This window comes from Aedes albopictus, chromosome 3 (genome assembly GCF_035046485.1).
Source record: "Aedes albopictus strain Foshan chromosome 3, AalbF5, whole genome shotgun sequence".
In the NCBI taxonomy this organism is placed as follows: Eukaryota; Metazoa; Arthropoda; class Insecta; order Diptera; family Culicidae; genus Aedes; species Aedes albopictus.
The window spans coordinates 222840142-222860383 of NC_085138.1; the positions used below are offsets into that span (position 1 = coordinate 222840142).

Here is a 20242-nt window from a genome sequence, read left to right on the forward strand (position 1 = left end):
TGCTGGGTATTTCTCTATGCTCGACTGGTACACTAGCTTGTATTCCTGACACTATTAACGTCAAAGATGGTTACACGAATGGAAAATCGACCGATTCAGACGTATTGGGAACTTGCGATCACTGGCAGTTTGAAGGAGTTTAGGAAAGGATGTTTGTTTCATTCACTTGGAAATATTCTGTTTTAGGAATAATCCTGTTCTTTTTTTTCTGCAATACGTTCCCACTGGAGCGAGTCCTGCCATTCTCACTTGGCGTTCTCTGAGCACACACAGTTATTAATTGAAGTGCTTTCTTTGTCATTAATTGCGTAAGGGGTTATGTGGGGGAGGGGGAGGGTGTTGGGTTATGTCACCAACTCCAAATAGCAACACTGTGTGGTTTGAGTGTGAATGCTTTTAGCTGAAATGGGAGTTTATTTTAGAGCGAGTTTTAACAATTTCTACTTACTACATACAAATTTGGTGTACTTATTAGGATAGTGGAGAGCGACCGTTTTCCCACTAGACTGGCTATTGGTGTTTTCTAGATTCTATAAATTTTTCAATTCATTAGCATGTAACATAGGCACAATAGGGCACGTTCGGTGTAGTACTAGATTTGTAGTAATGAGCTGAATTTTTGTATGGTGAGAAGGTCAATTCTCCGTTTCTGCAATGAAATGGTGCAAAAAGCGTGGATATTATGATTCCTTGCCTAAATTGATGCTGTTTGAGCAAAACTTTGGATAACTAATGTTGTTTATGTTGCAAGAAATGGAGAAAACAACAACACTGTTACCCAAAGTTTTGATCAAACAGCATCAAATTAGGCAAGGAATCATAATACCCACGCTTTTTGCACCATTTTATTGTAGAAACGGAGAATTGATCTTCTCACCATACTAAAATTCAGCTCATTACTACAAATCTAGTACTTCACCAATCTGTCCTATTTGATTCCAGCACTTACAATTTTCAGAATTAAACACTAGCTAATATAGGTATAGGTAAATTTATGTTTAATTATAATCTCGCAACGTAATATAATCAATTTCACAAAGTAATATATTCACCGTAAAGAATAATTTGCTGATTCACGACCTTGCAACAGCTGTTTACTTTTTGATTGACGTTTCCACATCATGCAGACTAGAGTCGATTGCAGGACCGTCGTTGTCAGTGTTACCATAACAGAGGGGTTGTCAAAAAATCATGAAAATTCCCTTACGTAATAAAAAGACATCCTCTAAGGCGCCGTCCAAAAATTACGTAACGCTCTAGTGGGAGAGTACGGCAGAGCGTTACGGCCCATACAAAATTTTTCGGGTTTTTATACAAAAAAAAAATTATGGAGGGGGGGAGGAGGGTCGAAAAATGTTGATTTTAGCATTACGTAATAAACGGATGCTGCATATGCCCAGGAAGTCGATTTTTTTACCGACCGTAACAATATTCACTTTTGTCGTCTCCGGATTGGCGATCCAAACTATTATCTACAAGGTTAACTTGAGACCGATAGTGTTGAAATAAAATTGCAATTGCTTAAATTTTATATTCAGATATTAATTTTTAAAACGAACTTTTATATTGTTATATTAATTCAATTAGACCATTTTGCTATTCCATAATAACGGATCAACTTACTTCCAATATCACCCCAACTCTGTTACCGCCTCTGAAATGAGCGTTAGCGTTGCATACATATAATAACGAGAATGGAGGCACATCAGCAGCATACCGGAAAGTGAATGGTGTGAAGGAAACGTGTTTTTAAATTAATAACAGAATTGAGGTGAGGAATCCTGCAACGTGCTGTCATGTTGTATTGATGTTTATAAATGTTTCCCATAGAGCGCACTGAAAATCTAAATCCAACTGGGTGGACTATAATTGATTCATGGAAACAAACATTGTGTTTGGTTGGCACGTATTTAAAAAACGCTATTGATTTTTTGTGTGTATGTTATTTTTAGGAATATGATTCGTATCATACATTCAATCATGAGTATTGTTGGTTATGCTAGTAAGGTTCGCATTTTGGGGTTCCATGGCTTATTTTTGCATCGTCTACCTTTTTTAGCAATTTAAAAAAGAAACTCTCCAAAATATTTTTCCTAGTAGTAACATTAGTGGTATAACGTTCTTGAAGAGTTTTTCAATTCATGTCATTAAAAACCAAGTATAAATCTAATTGAGCTGCAAAACTACGACCCTCCATGAGTTTAGGGGGTCTTATTAAAGACGATCTTGAAAAGTAGATTACAAGCAAGATTGCGATCATTCATTTGCAAAGATTTACATTCATTTGCTATTATCTCAGTTCAGAAGCATGCTATCGAAAAACAATGTATGGATGAATTTAACCTTGTAGTTTTATCTGAAAGTTTGCCGAATATAATTGGGGTCGCAAACGTATACCAAAGTCGTGAGCGAGCTGTGAAGGCAACTCTCCACCTGAATGACGCGGACTGACTCAATATGCTCTCTCAGCGGGAGCCAAACATCGGGAGCCAAACATTGAAGATGGAGGTTATGTTAAACCTTGTTGATCTTGTGTGATTGATTGAAGAGTATTGTTATCTAGGTGCTGCAGATATAATCAAACCTGTTGTCAGGATATCTCCATTTGCCGCTGTCAAGCCGTTGGAAAGCGAGGAGAAGGATAAACATTCTTTTGAGCCTACTTTATCTAATTTTGTAACAACTATCCATCAAAATTTCCATCGCGAATGGAAAACAATAAACTTTGAACACGAGAACAAAATTGGAATAATGGTGGATTGATCATGTTTACCATTTCCGAACAGCGTCAGCGAACAGCGACAGCGAACAGCGACGGCGTGTTTGACAACCGCGCTGAGAGAGGAGGTTGCAAGAAAATTGAACGCTCGTGCGTGTTTACAAGCTGTGTGCCGGGAGTGTGCAGGTGTGTGTTGACTAGCTTGAAAAATAAAACCGCTTCTATCCGCAGCACCTAGCTCTCCACGCGGTGAATGTAAATTTCATTCACGCTGTGGAAAGTTGCCTTCACAGCTCGCTCACGACTTTGGAATGCGTGTGCGACCCCAATGTTATTCGGCAAACTTTCAGATAAAACTACAAGGTTAAATTCATCCTTATATTGTTTTTCGATAGCATGCTTCTGAACTGAGATAATAGTGTAAGCTTTTGACGAAAATGTGCCACCCTATTGTCGATCAGTTTTTGAACCACCTTATGTAAGTTGTTTGTCACCTAAAATGTAAACAAGAAACCAGTTTTGAATTGTAACGGAAAGAGAGAAGGTCGTAACAATAAACCCAGCTGAACGGCGGAAACTTTCGTTGGTTTTACTCCGGCTAAAGCCTACAGTTTTTCCAGGGGGATGACGAAGGGCCAAAATCATCTACCCAGCATTCGATTAAACATGGCGTCCAATGTTTTTGTTTTGTTTGCTTAATTTATGCAAAAATGCGCTGGAAACATCGACACTGCTTTGCTGCTACATATAATATCGTGCAAAGTGATAGAGAAAGAGAAACAATCATCAAAAACAACAAATTCGTTCGAAATGTGTAATTTCCGAAATAAGCACTAGCAACACACGAGCCACACACCCGAAAATCAGGAACAAGTTAGGGTAAACCGACCAGAAAGTGGGTACCAAAACGCGCCGTACCAAAAACGATGATGGGTGAAGCGGCGATGTATCGAGTTTGACAGCTGTGTCACCCCACTGAGTTTTTCAGAAGTGGGATCCTCTCTGTCCTACCGGTAGCTTTTGCGGCATTCGGAACGAACTGGTTACGAAACATCCGACCCGACGTTTGAGGAGACGATTTTCCGGTTGGTTCCAAAGCGATGCCGATCACGAGAAGCATGGCCAGCAGGGCGACGAAGGAGAATGTTCCAGACCTAGACGACGAGAACGACGAATTTTACGACGTGAAAGGCGAAGAAAAAGTGCTTAAGAAGAAACCATCAATTCGTGAATTTGCGGCGGATTGCTATGCCTCTGTTCAGCAGCCAACTTTTGCTCCTCATCCGCAAGATTTAGGAAGATTGATTCCGGAATTTTCCGAAGGAGACGGCGTGGTTAAATGGCTACGTCGGATTGACCACTTCCGGACGATCTATGGGTGGACAGAGCAAATGTGCTTGCTGTATGCGACGACGCGTTTGTCAGGAGCCGCATCGAGCTGGTATCGCCGGCAGGAGGAAAACATTTTCTCGTGGATACAGTTCAAGGACCAGCTGGTGGCAGCGTTCCCCGAGACCTATGATGAAGCAGACATTCACCGGCAACTGGAAGCAGCTAAGATAACCAAGGGAGAATCATACGAATCGTTTGTGTACAGAGTCGATGCACTGGCACAGAAGGGCGACTTCAGCACGTCCGCCACTTTGAAGTATATCATCAAAGGTTTGCGGGACGATAAGGTCTACGGAAGTCTACTATCAAGGCAGTACTCATCAACGCTGGAGCTCATCCGACACATCAAATGGGTAGCTTCAAATTTGGATATGGTTTCAACCATTCCTGGCCCACCACGAACTCCGAAAGTTACTGGCGGATCGACGTTGAGTTCTCCGAGAAATGATCTGACGTGCTTCAATTGTCGCGAGCAGGGGCACAAGTCCATTAATTGCCCTAAGCCGCCTCGCCGGGAAAGATGTAACAACTGTCACAAGGTGGGACACACGGCTGATAAGTGCTTCGCGAATTCGACGCAACCTGGAGCAAGACCCTCGAAGTGGAGTACAACGAACGCCGTCTTCAACAATGGAAGTAGTGAGGACATAATCGTCGACGCATCGTCGCAGGTCGAGGCGGACATCGAAAGAACCCAGGACCGTTTCCGTACCTTGGCATTGATTGATTCAGGTAGCTATGCTAATTTGATCAAATGTAAATATGTACAGGGCAAAATGGCATTGCAAAAGACAACTGAGTACGTGATTGGTATAAATAACTAGGGACAATGGAAATTCGCGATTTCGCGGAAGCCGCGAAATCCGCGAAATTGGGCAACGGTCGCGAAATTTAAGAAATCCCGCGAAATGCCGCGAAATCTGACAATAATTAGAAAATAAGCTGAAAATTCCACCATTTTTTAGGTTTAAAACAAAAATTAGCTGGTTATTTTTAACAATGTAGACTAATTGACGATTCCGAGCCCGGCATAATCAATGTTTGAACAATTTTACATTTATTTTTTAGATTTTTTTTAATTAAATTTGTTACTTTTTCTGCCGCGAAATTCACAATGTTGGCCCGCGAAATTTAAGAAATTTTGCCGCGAATTTCCATTGTCCCTATAAATAACGTTAAGGTAGATGTGTTAGGTGAGGTTTTCATGAATGTCTGTCTAGGTAACAACAAGTACAGGGCAAGATTTTTGGTAGTGTCAGACAACACAATGCGAGTGGGAGTTATCTTGGGCAGACACTTTCTGTGTGAGAATGGCATACGATGCATCAAGTTTTCTATTGATGATGAATTTGTTTGTTCCGATTGGTCAGTGTTCAAGGGGATCGATGATGCTTGTATGATAAGTGAGAGTCTGGATTTGGATGTAGGAGACGACGAGACAACCCGTCGGTATAAGGGTGAAATGGAGTCATTGTTGAAGCATAGTTATTTCGATAGGCCAAAAGCGAGTGTTCGTCCAGTCCCTTACAAGGCTGGGATTCGCCTTAAGGAAGATAAGGTTTTCACGGCAACACCACAGCGCCTCAGTGCATTCGAAAAGAGGGAATTGGACAAAATTGTCGAAGACCTACTCGAACAGGGAATCATTCGAGAGAGCGAGTCACCCTACACTTCACGCGTGGTGCTCACAAGAAAGAAAAATAACAGTTACCGAATGTGCATCAATTACAAACCTCTGAACAAGGTTTCCGAACGCATTCACTTCCCAATGCCGATTATCGAAGACCAAATTATGAAACTGCAGGGCAAACGATTTTTTACGTCTTTGGATTTGAAAAACGGGTTTTATCATGTGGAGCTTGAAGAGAAGAGTAAGAAGTATACGTCCTTCGTTACCGATAGTGGGCAGTATGAGTTCAATCGGTTGCCCTTCGGGTACTCAAATTCCCCGGCAGTATTTGTCAAGTACTTGACAAAAGTTCTATCACCTTTCATCCGCGACGAACGATTAATAGTTTTCATCGATGACATATTAATAGCGTCGAAGACCATCGAGACTCTTGCGGACAATGGGTTAGAATTGCAATTGACCAAATGTCAGTTTGTGAAGACTTGCGTTGAGTTCTTGGGATATGACGTTAGATTCAATTGTATTCAACCTAGTGATCGACACATCCGATCTGTACGAGATTTTCCGATTCCTTGTGACAAGAAAAGTCTTCAGCGATTCCTGGGATTAGTTAATTACTTCAGGAAATTTATTGACGGTTTTAATGTGTAGGCTGCTCCGTTGTATGAGCTACTGAAAGAGGGTAATAAGTTCGTTATGACGAGAGGACATATTCAGGCCGTGGAATCCCTGAAAACAGCATTGGTGTCTAAGCCAGTGTTGAGGATATACTCACCAACTGCAGAGACAGAGTTACATACTGATGCTTCCTCAGCCGGTTATGGAGGGGTGTTACTTCAACGACAGGTAGATGACGGACTGTTCCATCCAGTAATGTACCATAGTCGTAAAACTACACCCGCGGAGGCAAGGTTGCACAGTTTCGAATTAGAAACCCTGGCAATCGTATACTGTTTACAGCGATTCCGAACGTACCTGTTTGGACTACATTTTAAGGTAGTGACTGACTGTTCTTCTCTGAAGCACACTCTTCAAAAGAAAGACGTTAACGCTAAAATTGCTAGGTGGGCCTTGTATTTGGAGCAATTCGATTTTGAAGTTGTTCATCGTCCGGGACTGAGAATGCAGCATGCGGATGCGTTATCGAGGATAAATGTATGCCTGATTGAAGAAGAGCAAAGTTCGTCTAATCTGTTCGAAAATGCACTCTACGTGTCACAGCTAAGGGATCCTGAGGTGGCTAAACTTAAACAGGCGGTTGATCTGGGTACTTTGAAGGATTATGAGGTTCGTGATGCGATTCTTTACAAAGTAGTTGGTGATAAGTCGTTGCTCTACGTTCCTTCTGGCATGGTTCCCTCCGTTATCAATAAATTCCATAATGCAATGGGTCACTTTGGTGTAGACAAGGTGTGTGGTTTGATTAAACGGACGTATTGGTTTCCAAAGATGCGTGATCAGGTTCAGGATCATTCCAGATCTTGTATCACATGCATAGCTTACAATCCCCGTAGTAGAAGGCACGACGGACAGCTCTCCGCTGTTGAAAAGCCTACCGTTCCTTTCCAGGTATTACATGTGGATCATCTTGGGCCACTTGAAAAGGGTAAAGGAAAAAACGAGTATATTTTGGCTATTGTGGATGCCTTTTCCAAGTTTATTAAATTGTACCCAACTAAGACTACAAAAACATCGGAAGTGATGAAATCGCTGAAAAACTACTTCCATGCTTATTCTACACCTATAGTATTGATTTCCGACAGGGGATCTGCTTTCACTTCCGCTACATTCGAAAGATTTGTTGAGGATCATGGTATCAAGCATATCAAAGTGGCTACCGCGTGTCCGAAGGCTAACGGACAAGTTGAGCGGTACAACAAAACAATGTTGCCACTCATCAGCAAGCTTGTCGAAGAATCTGGAAATTCCTGAGATTCAGTGCTTACAGATGCCGAGTTTCTGTTAAATAACACAGTGAATCGTGCAACCGGTAACACTCCGTCTACTTTACTGTTTGGGGTGGATCAGAAACGGCGTATCCAACATGATCTGACAGACTACTTGCAAGGTTTGGATCATTCCGGTGAACGTGATCATTAGGGACAATGGAAATTCGCGGCAAAATTTCTTAAATTTCGCGGATCAACATTGCGAATTTCGCGGTGATGTCGCGGCACCATATTTTTGGTCGTATCGTGGAAGTAAGCACCAATTTTGCATGCGTAATGAATAATTCACTTAGATTTTGCGAAGCGTGATCATAAATTTACACAAAAGTAAAAAAAAATTATGAAAAATCAAAAGAGAAGTAGATGAAAAATGCATTAAACTTGTATTTTGCCGTATCCGGAACCGCAAATTATTTTATACTGCTTAAAGTTATCAGCTTATTAATGTTTAAAAATTTAAAATTTGTGCAATTTTGAGGTTATTTTCTAAATTTTCTCAGATTTCGCGTCATTTCGCGGGATTTCTTCAATTTCGCGACCACTGGTCAATTTCGCGGATTTCGCGGCTTCCGCGAAATCGCGAATTTCCATTGTCCCTAGTGATCATGTCAAGTTAAGAGAGGCTGCTGAAGAACAAATGAAGAAACAAATGGACTATAATAAGCGAGCTTTTGATCGACGATGTACAAGAAACACGAACTATGAGAAGGGAGATTTGGTTATGCTGCGTAAAGTGAATATCGTGGGCGAAAGAAATAAACTAAAACCGAAGTTCCGAGGACCATATGAAGTTAAGAAAGTGCTCGATCGCAATCGGTATGTTGTGGGAGATATAGATGGATATCAGGTGTCCGGAAGACGGTTTGAAGGTATCTTTGATCCGTCGAATATGCGTCTCTATCAGAAAGTGAACTGCCCAAGCGAGGAAAGAATGATTGGTGATGAATCGGATGTAGAGTATCAAGATATAGAATATTTAGATGAAGAAGAGATGAATCTAGGTTCGGAAATCGAGTATGAGGATATAGAGTATCTAGATGAAGCTAATGATGTATAATTAACTGCTTATTTCAGATAATTAGAACAGGATGGCCGAGCTGTAAGCTTTTGACGAAAATGTGCCACCCTATTGTCGATCAGTTTTTGAACCACCCTATGTAAGTTGTTTGTCACCTAAAATGTAAACAAGAAACCAGTTTTGAATTGTAACGGAAAGAGAGAAGGTCGTAACAATAAACCCAGCTGAACGGCGGAAACTTTCGTTGGTTTTACTCCGGCTAAAGCCTACAATAGCAAATGAATGTAAATCTTTGCAAATGAATGGTTGCAACCTTGATTACAAGAAAAACCTTATTCGCTTTCTTAACATTCCTTTTGATTAGGGTCATTTTTGACCCAAACTGTGTACTACGTCAGCGAGCAGTTTCCAACATGAGGCGTTAGGAAGGCTAAGACAATCTCTAGATGTAATGGTTTTATACTTCTCTTCTTCAAGCACTCTTCAAGTATATGATAAAATGGTAATAGAATTTGTTCTTGTTTGTTGCTGTTATACTGATTTCTATCCTTTAGCATAGCATAAATTAGAGGGGATAAACAATTGAATGCATGAACGGGAATTACATCAAATGAAAATGTTTTTTTTATCTGTATTAACGAGATTTTTAGCCCTAGGCTAGTTCATCTCGGGACCCACACTTTACTTCCCTTCCGAAGGAAGAACTCACATTTTGCGAGTTTGTCGGGAGTGGGATTCGATCCCAGGTCCTCGGCGTGATAGTCAAGTGTTCTAACCTTCACACCAGGTCCGCTCCACTAGTAATGAAAATGTTTATATATTTATGATTTGTAAGCTGTCACATTTTTGTTTTCAAACTGGTGATCGATCGACTGTAAGGTTTAATCTTATAATTTTCGGCAACGCAGTCTTTATTGTAATGAACGAAATTTAAGCTATCTGCCCGACAATCCAGTGTCGAAACGTCGGGCAGATAGCTTCAATTTCGTTTATTACAATAAAGACTGCGTTGCCGAAAATCATAAGATTTGTTTCCAAAAGTGTCAACATTTCTTGGATTTTTTATTTTTTTCCAGAAAAAAAAACCACAGATATGCCTGTAGGTATAACCAGCTTTGTTCATGGCTTCAAACGCACTGTATATCGCAAAAAGAGCATTCAAATTTGTAATCTTGACAAAACGTGATTATTTTGAAGACCATTACCTCAAACGAGCTATGTGGTGTGTGTGTACAGGCGCAATATGTGGCCACCCGAAGGCTGAAGCGAAACATCCCCAAATAAAACTGCTAAACGCCTATTTCTTTTATCCACGGTTGAAGCACTCACACTCGATATTTCCATAGGGTGTATGCACCTTTAGTAAACTTATTTATTCATTTATTTATTTATTTGGATGTCCTATCCTTTGTAATTGGTTTCCCGCTTACGCGTTTCCCGAACGGTCGCAGTTTCGGCAAATGTTTGCTGCAGGTTTTGGGCATTGTCGGTTGGGCAACTGTATTCCTACAACTTGTCGATGATTGAATCTTAACTTCTTTGCAGTGTAGTAAGGACTTCTTTTTACTTGTCAGTCCATCTTCTTTTTGTTCTGCGCGTTTTGTTGGATCTTTAGAGCGGCTCCTATGGTTTCGATGAGCGTAGCGATGAGTCCGGAGTAGCCAGTGCCAATGCAATTCGTCTCTTGATGGTGTTACAGTATCTGAAGTTCGCCTAGCTCCTTGCACGCCTTCACCAGTAGACTTACGGAGTGGTATGATGCGGTAATCGAAGCGTACTTTCAGTTCATGTCCTTCTTGATGCTGAACAGCTTCTCATGGTCGGTCATTCGTGGTGTGCTTCGGTAGAATGTACGAGTAGCTCGCTGGCACCGCTGGCACAAGTGCATACTTGATTAGCCATTTCACGTCATGCCAACTCTCTCGATACGTAGACATTGCTGCATCAGTTGAGCGCGTCTTCCAGTAGCAGATGATTGCCGTTTCTCATCAATACCTTCTTTCTCCGTAGCTCTTTCAGATATTGCGAAGATTTCACACGTTGGAGAAAGGTGTTCAGTGATGAATCATCTTTCTCGCTCTTGTATCTGAACGACCAGTTCACAGATAGTAGAGTAAACATAGACCCGTTGTATCCAAACGAATTGTCAAAATCTGTATCCGAATTAGCATGACGTCATGATTCAAACAACAACAATGGAGCGCATGACGTCATATTCAACAGTCATTCATTTTTTCATTCATTTAGCATTTCATTACAATCATAATAAAAACTGAATCAACAATTCTTCGCCACAACATTCGATTCATGGCTGCAGTCCTCCAACCTCGGCTACGTCCCACACTTGCCAGATCGTTCTGCACCTGATCTGCCCATCTTGCACACTGGCCTTCAGGCCTTCTTGTACCACCTCTCACAACATGCCCCGCTCATCGTATCCTTCCAGCTTTTGCAACCTTCCGGATGCTAGGTTCATCGTAGAGTGCATGTCCTCATCGAGCATAACCCAGGTATCGTGCCGTAAACCGGTCTTATCAGCGTTTTATACATGGTACATTTGGTGCGAGGGTGAATCTTTTTCGATCGGAGATTCTGTGGAGCCCATAGTAGGCCCGACTTCCACTGATGATGCGCCTTCGTATTTCGCGGCTAACGTTGTTGTTTGCCGTTAATAAGGATCCGAGGTAGACGAAGTCCTCAATCACCTTGAAAGTGTCATCGTCTAGGCTTGCCCTGTCGTTCGTGGTTCCACCTGCCAGCATGTACTTCGTTTTCCAAGCGTTCACCGCGAGCCCGACCTTTGCTGCTTCACATTTAAGGCGGGTGTGCAGTTCTGCCACCGTTCCAAATATTCTAGGAATAATATCCATGGCATGTGCAAAACAGACAAATTGGCCGGATTTTGTGAAAATCGTGCCTACCTGTTGAGCCCGGCTTGTCGCATGAAACCTTCCAGGACGGCGATGTTGAGTTTCCCGGAGAAGCCGTTCTCGGCAATGATTTTCCATAACTTTCTGCGGTCGATACTGCCGTGAACTGGAATTCACGACATTTTTGGAGAAATTACCGCACGACGAAGCTTTGGTCCGTTGTCAAGCGGCTGTCAACGAAGCCGGCTTGATAACTTTCCACAAATTCATTAACTTTGCGTAAAAGGCGACGGAAGATGATCTGGGATATCACTTTGTAGGCGGCATTCAGAATTGTGATCTCACACTCCAACTTGTAACCTTTCTTGTAGATGGGGCAAATGACCCCTTCCTTCCACTCCTGCGGTAGCTGTTAGGTCTCCCAGATCCGGACTATTAACCGGTGCAGGCAGGTGGCCAACTTTTCCGAATTCAGCTCCGATACCATCCTTACCAGCAGACTTATTGTTCTTGAGCTGCTGGATAGCTTTCTAAACTTCTCTCAAAGTGGGCGTTGGTTCGTTGTTGCTCCCTGCTGACGTAGTCTTTCTCCCGCTGCATTGATCCTCTCTGCCTGTGTTCTCCGCACCATTCAGATGTTCGTCGTAGTCAGTCAAGATACTCCCGTCCTTATCCCTGCACATTCCAGCTTGCGGCACGAAGCCTTTGCGGCGCGGGATGCTTTGAGCTTTTGATAGAACTTCCGTGTTTCTTGTGACATAGTATCTGGTTACGAATCAAATAAGCGATGTGGAACCAAAGCGATTTCTTGATCCATGGTCATGGCTGTGGCTATTTGGGCCCTGCGTTCTTAGTTCTGAATTTTTAGATCTTAGGCTATTCGTTTTAGTTTCACCATCTAGCGATTATTTTGGCTTTCAGTGTGCAAAAATTTCTGTAACAGATTTTGTAACAGTAGCATGATTATTTCGTTTTCGGCCAAACGTCGTTCGGCCATAGGACATTCCGTCAAATATGTAAAAAGTTGTAAACAGTTTATTGGGGACATTGGATAGACAGAAACATAAAGTAGATATCTGATTTTATTTCTGATACAATTTTTTCAACAATGCAATTAATGGTCCATTCACCCTATACAGCAGCGGCGACGAGCACAGATTTTCCTCCGACCCGGTACAAAGTGGTAATGTCTCGTTTTGCATGATCTCCTTCCCCGACGATAATCATCTTCGCAGGCTCCTAATGATGATATCTTCCAACAACGCACTGGGTTTCACCCGTCGCGTCCCAGTCCCCACTTTCCGCACCTGCTGTTATTGATTAAAGCATAAACGAAGGACGGCGTTCATACCACCTGCCTTACCGCGAGAATTGTATCATTTTTTTTTGGCATCATCCTTAATCTACTTCTACTCGGATGGAACATGCCTTGAGGTGAGATAGGAACTGCTGGCGTGTGGTATGACGAAATTAACTTTTGTAGTATTGTATGAACTGTTTGCTCGATGGTTTTGGGTCACGATTATCTATAGTTATTATGAACGAAATAATATAGTCTAAGTCTTGAAGGTGCACTTTTGATTGTACATTAATTATCATCATTTTTTTAAAGCGCACCTTTCTTCATCAGATAGGAAAATAGATTTTTCAGATTTTCATTCCATCTTGACACAAAACAATGCAATTTGGGGGATAGAAAATAATGTTCACCTGTGATGTATAAACTTTGGCATCATAACGATTGTAAACGATAAAGCTTTTATTGACACGCTTTTCTCCTAGAAAAGTATTTTCCTCAGTGTGGAAAACACAAACAAAACATTGGTCTGGCTGCTCTCCCTAATTTCTCAACAAATAATTTTCGCTTGCCACAAATTCATGAACTCTTTACCCTTAAAAAATAAGACCATGGCTATCAGCTTGTAGCGCTTTCCAGTGTGTTTCGCATTACAGTTTTGCGAACGAACTGAAAATCAGCAAAAGCTCAAAGAATTAAGCGAAAAGATAGAAATCAAGGGAGCTTCAAAATTTCCCATGTGAATTAAATTATAATCTTATTAATTTTGAACGCGCAAAACTTTTCCTCATTCACTCGTATTCCCTTGGTCGCCGCCGCTATCTAGCTCGTACTTTTTATGCATCTGTGAATATCTACTCATTTTCGTTCAAAGAAACGGAGCAAGTTTCCTCGCAGCATTCGGGTTCGTGTTTCTGCTGAGCTTTTCTCGCTTTCTGCGGGTGCAGATTTGAAGTTTATTTCAGCTTTGATTTCCGCATTTATTACGGGAAAAAGAATGCTTTAAATTACGTTTGAAGATTTATTATAGCTTCTGCTTTTATCTGGTGTCTCATTCAAAATTGAAAACGGAAAATTAATTATTTTTTTCGAGGCACAACTCTCTGCTACTGGGCTCTGATTCTACTTTGAGATTAATCAGGAAACTTTTCCTTCAACGGTATTGACGGATTCAGTTCAACTTCTCAAGTTGAAGTTTTCTTCTCAGATTTGAAAGCACGTCGTGAGTTGAATCAGCATGGCAAGCCTTACAAACAGATTATTTCATGCCAGGCCATTAATGAGAGTTTCTAGAGATTATATACTTTCCGAAGTTGAGGGGAAACAGAAAACGCGTTGAAAACTCACGATGCCATAGCGCTGCTACAGATCAAGATTGACCCAGACCTAATTAGCGGCGAATGAAAAAAATCCAAAACGATACTGCGATCTTAATTGTCAAAAATACAAAAAAGAACTCGATATGATTATATTGGAAAGGTTTCAAACGGCATAAAAATTTATAACTAAATGTCTTTGCTTATGCATGCATATTATTTTTCCAATTCATGAGTTGAACAAGATACAAAGAAAATCGAGAAAAATACTACAGGTCGGACTCGATTATCCGGAGTATCAATTTTTATTTAGCTCCGGATAATCGAATTTTCCGGATAATCGAATCACGTATAAAAATAAAATCAAAATTCAAAAACGTATGAAAATATATGTTTTTGTTATTTTATTTTCATGAAGCAGTGGCGTAGCCAGAATTTCGAATTAGGGATCGTCCATAAATTACGTCAAAAACTTTTTTCGCTGCTTCCCCTAGTCACACTTTTTATACAAGAATTTTCGGCTCTCAGTCTAATAAATTGCGTTGATTAATCTTCTATCATCGCCGACGTTTCGGTCCGGCTATTGGACCATCTTCAGGGCCTAACTATTTATTGAAATTGACACAAATTAACATCAACACTAAACTAAACAGAGAGAAAGTGACTCACACAAACAAAAAGAATATCATGCGAAAAGCAATGGTGGAAGATTCCAAAAACAGGGACCGAATTCTAGACCGCCCGATAGGTAGGAGATTGTCCGCATCACGACGGTTGAAAACCGAACGGACTCAATCTATGTGAGTACAGTGCAGGACAACAAATATGTATAAAATGAAAATTGACCTTTGAATCTTCCATTTAGACCAAAACTTCCGCATGACATTTTTGAGTTTAGCAAAGCCATCTTGACTAGGAAACCTTGACCTATTGGTAAATTGTAAAACTAATTAAATGTTTAAAATTTTGTATTGATAGTTGAATAATTATATTTTAGAACCCTTGAAAAAGGTCCCATACGGACCGAAACGTCGGGAAAAATCATAAACTAGTGTTTTCGATTCCCCAAAAGACTGCAAAGCCAACATTCCGAAGCAAAATCATCCCAGTCGCATCCCAACCAAGCATCAAACATTTAAAATAACATTTCACAAACTCACTCGATACACAAATCAACAGGTCACACAAATTTTGCAAATATTTAAACAGTCGGGTTGTAAAGGGTCACGCCGTCTGGTACACTTTTTTGCCATTCGTTCCGGTTTGGTTTGGGGGATTCCCTAGCTGGTGTACGGATACTACCTGCTATCAGCTGGTCGGTACAGAATATTTCCCCTACTGATCTGCTGTTTCCAATCTGTGTTGTGTTGTGTGTGTTGCATCAGTGTATTGGTTGTTCGATCTATCTGTCCGTCCGCTTTCTCTCCGGAGATCGTTTACCGATGCGATGAGAAAGCTATAGGTAGCGCTCATGTCTGCCGTATCGGTACGACGGTTTACTGCTTGTGGAATGGTGAGAATATGACACATTTCCAAAACAGGGAGAGCCTGTGTTTTGAAACAGCAGTCGACGATTGTTGGATTGCCTACATCGAATCTGTGCTGCTGTTGTACACAGTGCTCCATCATTGCAGTCTTCTGTGATAGTAGCTGTATCTCTGGATCACTGTATGGGAGTCCAGCTGATAGCTTCCTATCCAGCGTGTTTACCAACGTTTGATGACCATACATTCTCGTGCGCAGCTGGTTCTTGGTCATACCTATGTAGCAACCGGAGCAATCTCGGCATGCTATTTTGTAGACGACATTTGATTTTTGCATGTATGGAACGGGATCTTTCGCTGTTTTATACAGTTGTTTCACTGTGTTGTTGTTGCTACATGCGATGCCGGCATCCAAAAAGAAGTAACTGGTTTTGCTGATTATTTGCTTCCTTCGCATCAATGGAGTAGTGTGCGGTAGTTCGGCAGCAGCAAAGTTTCGCGCGCTCGCTTTGCTAGATTTTTGCGATTTTCTTTCCCCTTCTCTCTGCGGGGCTCCGACGACGGGACGCCAAGCAGTCAGTAGTGTGCGGTAGTTCGGCAGCAGCAAAGTTTCGCGCGCTCGCTTTGCTAGATTTTTGCGATTTTTTTTCCTCTTCCCTCTGCGGGGCTCCGACGACGGGACGCCAAGCAGTCAGTAGTGTGCGGTAGTTCGGCAGCAGCAAAGTTTCGCGCGCTCGCTTTGCTAGATTTTTGCGATTTTTTTTCCTCTTCCCTCTGCGGGGCTCCGACGACAGGACGCCAAGCAGTCAGTAGTGTGCGGCAGTTCGGCAGCAGCAAAGTTTCGCGCGCTCGCTTTGCTAGATTTTTGCGATTTTCTTTCCCCTTCTCTCTGCGGGGCTCCGACGACGGGACGCCAAGCAGTCAGTAGTGTGCGGTAGTTCGGCAGCAGCAAAGTTTCGCGCGCTCGCTTTGCTAGATTTTTGCGATTTTCTTTCCCCTTCTCTCTGCGGGGCTCCGACGACGGGACGCCAAGCAGTCAGTAGTGTGCGGTAGTTCGGCAGCAGCAAAGTTTCGCGCGCTCGCTTTGCTAAATTTTTGGATTTTTTTTTTCTCTTCCCTCTGCGGGGCTCCGACGACGGGATGCCAAGCAGTCAGTAGTGTGCGGTAGTTCGGCAGCAGCAAAGTTTCGCGCGGCTGCTTTGCTAGATTTTTGCGATTTTCTTTCCCCTTCTCTCTGCGGGGCTCCGACGACGGCCCGAATAGAAAAATACAATTCACGGTATCTTGCATATTATACAATGTTTATTCATGGAATGATTATTATACACTTGATAATACGTGAATAATTTAATGATTAGGAGACAAAAAAGTGAATTATTGACTATTTTTCGAGTATCATTACACTAATAATAATGATACGTGTTTTGATATAGTAATAGTTTCAATGATACAACTTTCAATGTTTTCAGCGTTGAAGCTTGGCCATAATAACCAGCACAGAAAATCCTAACATGGAGCAATTATGATTTTGACTTATTTAGTACAAATACGTTCCATAATCACAAAATCACTTACCGCACCGCTTACTTTGTACACTGCTTCTATTATTTTTCTTCCCCACTTGAAATCTGGTTGAAGATTCCATACCAGCATCTACTGTCGACTTTGCCTCCTTCATTTTGGACCATAATTTCCAGCTCACTTTTTAATTATTCACTGTTGCACTATGCTCATGATAAATTTCATGATGAATAATGAAACCTTCCGGCCGAAGTCCCGAACACCATTTGGAAACTTTCCTTACATTATCATTGCACTTTCAGTTGCCCAAGAGCACCTTCTTAACTTTTACTCCTTTCAGCCGACCGCGACCACTGGTACAAAATAGTCCCGCGCGTAAACACCACTTCAGAAAAAACTACTGCAGTAATCCCAACCAACAATTACACTGCAGTTCAATTCCCTTCCTGGTTTCATCGAAGCAAAAAAAAAATCTCAACGCAGAGTAAACAACGATGCATGCGATGGTACACACAGAGTTGACAGAATCAGACAAGAGCCCGCAGGGGTGTACTTTTTTTCGTGTCGATAAAGCAGAATCGGTGAAATATTTCCATTTTGTTTTTATTATTCCCCGTATCATAAAGTCGATGATAAAACGATCATAATATAAATGATTCTCCGAAATTTTTGTTCGAGAAAAAAGGCATTTTTGAATGGTAACGATACTTAACAACCCATTCAGTCTATCATTGAAACTCCGAGAATGATAACCGCTATCATTAATATGATTCATCGTATGATTGATTTATAATCCAGTTTATTATACCATGAATCGTCTGAAAATGATAACCTGAATGATTTTCGTATGATACCATTTTATTCGGGGGGACGCCAAGCAGTCAGTAGTGTGCGGTAGTTCGGCAGCAGCAAAGTTTCGCGCGCTCGCTTTGCTAGATTTTTGCGATTTTCTTTCCCCTTCTCTCTGCGGGGCTCCGACGACGGGACGCCAAGCAGTCAGTAGTGTGCGGTAGTTTGGCAGCAGCAAAGTTTCGCGCGCTCGCTTTGCTAGATTTTTGCGATTTTCTTTCCCCTTCTCTCTGCGGGGCTCCGACGACGGGACGCCAAGCAGTCAGTAGTGTGCGGTAGTTCGGCAGCAGCAAAGTTTCGCGCGCTCGCTTTGCTAGATTTTTGCGATTTTCTTTCCCCTTCTCTCTGCGGGGCTCCGACGACGGGACGCCAAGCAGTCAGTAGTGTGCGGTAGTTCGGCAGCAGCAAAGTTTCGCGCGCTCGCTTTGCTAAATTTTTGGATTTTTTTTCTCTTCCCTCTGCGGGGCTCCGACGACGGGATGCCAAGCAGTCAGTAGTGTGCGGTAGTTCGGCAGCAGCAAAGTTTCGCGCGGCTGCTTTGCTAGATTTTTGCGATTTTCTTTCCCCTTCTCTCTGCGGGGCTCCGACGACGGGACGCCAAGCAGTCAGTAGTGTGCGGTAGTTCGGCAGCAGCAAAGTTTCGCGCGCTCGCTTTGCTAGATTTTTGCGATTTTCTTTCCCCTTCTCTCTGCGGGGCTCCGACGACGGGACGCCAAGCAGTCAGTAGTGTGCGGTAGTTCGGCAGCAGCAAAGTTTCGCGCGCTCGCTTTGCTAGATTTTTGCGATTTTCTTTCCCCTTCTCTCTGCGGGGCTCCGACGACGGGACGCCAAGCAGTCAGTAGTGTGCGGTAGTTCGGCAGCAGCAAAGTTTCGCGCGCTCGCTTTGCTAGATTTTTGCGATTTTCTTTCCCCTTCTCTCTGCGGGGCTCCGACGACGGGACGCCAAGCAGTCAGTAGTGTGCGGTAGTTCGGCAGCAGCAAAGTTTCGCGCGCTCGCTTTGCTAGATTTTTGCGATTTTCTTTCCCCTTCTCTCTGCGGGGCTCCGACGACGGGACGCCAAGCAGTCAGTAGTGTGCGGTAGTTCGGCAGCAGCAAAGTTTCGCGCGCTCGCTTTGCTAGATTTTTGCGATTTTCTTTCCCCTTCTCTCTGCGGGGCTCCGACGACGGGACGCCAAGCAGTCAGTAGTGTGCGGTAGTTCGGCAGCAGCAAAGTTTCGCGCGCTCGCTTTGCTAGATTTTTGCGATTTTCTTTCCCCTTCTCTCTGCGGGGCTCCGACGACGGGACGCCAAGCAGTCAGTAGTGTGCGGTAGTTCGGCAGCAGCAAAGTTTCGCGCGCTCGCTTTGCTAAATTTTTGGATTTTTTTTCTCTATCCTCTGCGGGGCTCCGACGACGGGATGCCAAGCAGTCAGTAGTGTGCGGTAGTTCGGCAGCAGCAAAGTTTCGCGCGCTCGCTTTGCTAGATTTTTGCGATTTTTTTCCTCTTCCCTCTGCGGGGCTCCGACGACGGGATGCCAAGCAGTCAGTAGTGTGCGGTAGTTCGGCAGCAGCAAAGTTTCGCGCGCTCGCTTTGCTAGATTTTTGCGAGAGTGAGTTTTTGGAGGCAAAGTGTACAGGCCGCGTTTTCATTCGGTCGTCATCGTCTATTTGACTGCTCATCTTCGTACGGGGTGATTTAGTGAGTTTTTGGAGGCAAAGTTTACAGGCCGCGTTTTCATTCGGTCGTCGTCGTCGCCTATTTGACTGCTCATCTTCGTACGGGGCGATTTATGATACGATAAATGCAACAAACAACATTTTTTGCGATTTTGGTCAACAGACATTGAAATGTTCGTCACGTCTAGTGTCGGCCCAAGTTCCAAAGCCACGTTGGTTCAAATCACTTTATTTTCTCTTTCGTTAATTTTCGCACTTCGAAAACTATCTGAATGGTTCGTCATCTTCGATGTCGGCATGTGTTTTGTTTTAGTCCAAATGAAAATAAGTGGTTTGATATTAATAGGGTTGCATGAATCACTCCACCTACCAAAGTGAACTCATATCATGCGCCCTTTCCCCTCCTCACTAACAAAAAGTCCTTCCCATGACAGACGTGGAGACGCAGAGGTGATCTCGGTCTTTAGTAAGCAACGCACGTCATAATAACATTCCTTTCCTTCCTCGATGACCGTAAGGACGTGGCCGGCGCGATTCTATA

General features: G+C 42.7%; 1 long non-coding RNA gene across 1 annotated transcript; it reads left to right on the top strand.

Annotated features, from left to right (window-relative positions):
* The first annotated feature begins 14835 nt into the window (after positions 1 to 14835).
* LOC134289579 (uncharacterized) lies at positions 14836 to 15316 on the top strand. The gene is made up of 2 exons (XR_009998567.1): positions 14836 to 14991; positions 15057 to 15316. It is a non-coding gene; the product is annotated as an uncharacterized LOC134289579 (long non-coding RNA).
* The last annotated feature ends 4926 nt before the right edge of the window (positions 15317 to 20242 follow it).